This window comes from Tenrec ecaudatus, chromosome 2 (assembly GCF_050624435.1).
Source record: "Tenrec ecaudatus isolate mTenEca1 chromosome 2, mTenEca1.hap1, whole genome shotgun sequence".
In the NCBI taxonomy this organism is placed as follows: Eukaryota; Metazoa; Chordata; class Mammalia; order Afrosoricida; family Tenrecidae; genus Tenrec; species Tenrec ecaudatus.
In genome coordinates this window covers 47,917,542-47,918,618 of record NC_134531.1, presented here as the reverse complement: position 1 = coordinate 47,918,618, position 1,077 = coordinate 47,917,542, and positions in this window count along the sequence as shown.

The following is a 1,077-nucleotide window of genomic DNA, read 5'->3' as shown; positions in this document are numbered from 1 at the left end:
GAGTGGCATGTAGGTGCTTCGTTCATCCATTGGACTCAGTTGGTATCTTTACATGGTCATCTTTCTTCTTTCCTCCAGAACAACCAGTAGTTGTTCCTTACATGAATATGCATGCGCTTTTATGACCACAGCTACTACTTGCCAAAGTAGGACGTAGATCACTATTTTTATGACTATTGACCGTGGTGTCCTCTCAGGCTATAGTCCTGAGACCCCAGGCTCAGAGATTCATTCCCACCTGGTGTTTGTTACGTCTTAGAAATGTTCACACCCTTGTTCCCTGGAAAGTCCATCGTAGTTGGGGGTATACTTGCAGCAGAGACAAATGCATATACACAAAATATTCTCTTTCAAACCCATATATACAACAGGATATACTTCAGTTCTCCCTCCCACACCTGTTCAGCCTCTATGTCTGCCCACAAACTGCTTATAGGTCTCAGTTATTGCAGGATTGTGTACATTACAGTATTTATGTCTGTTGCTTTTAACTCTTGCCAACCTCCTGTGTCTTCTCTTGCCCCTTATTTTGCATTGCCTTCTCCCTCGCTCCCTCTCTGACTCTTCCTTCTTCCATTGCTTCCTTGTGGACTTCTGTTTCCTCTTCTAGTTTTCCTTCCATCTGCTTATCTTCCTCCAAGTCCTGATTCCTACTGTTACGTACCAGACTACTTCAACTGAGTGAGAAAAGCAGCCATCATTTCATTATGCTGAAGGAGTCTGTAGGTCGGGAAGGACAGAAAGCTAGAGTAAGGATGTTTCTTTCTATTTGCCCACTGTCTGAGGATTCAGGGAGAAAATTCATATCGCTGTAGGAGAGAGTCATCTAGAGGTTGCTTTAATGACTTATGTGGCATCTGAATTGATATGATCCAAAGGTTGGACGCACTTGGGAATAAACAGTTAATAGCAAGTGTGTGGTCTCCCCATATGGCTTGGACTTCCTCACAGTGTGGTGATCACAGGATGGTCAGACTTCTTACATGCAGTTCATGACTATAAGAGTGAGTGTGTTAATAATCAACTTTCTTTTTAATTAAAAATTATATTATTTTATTGGGAGCTCATACAACTCTT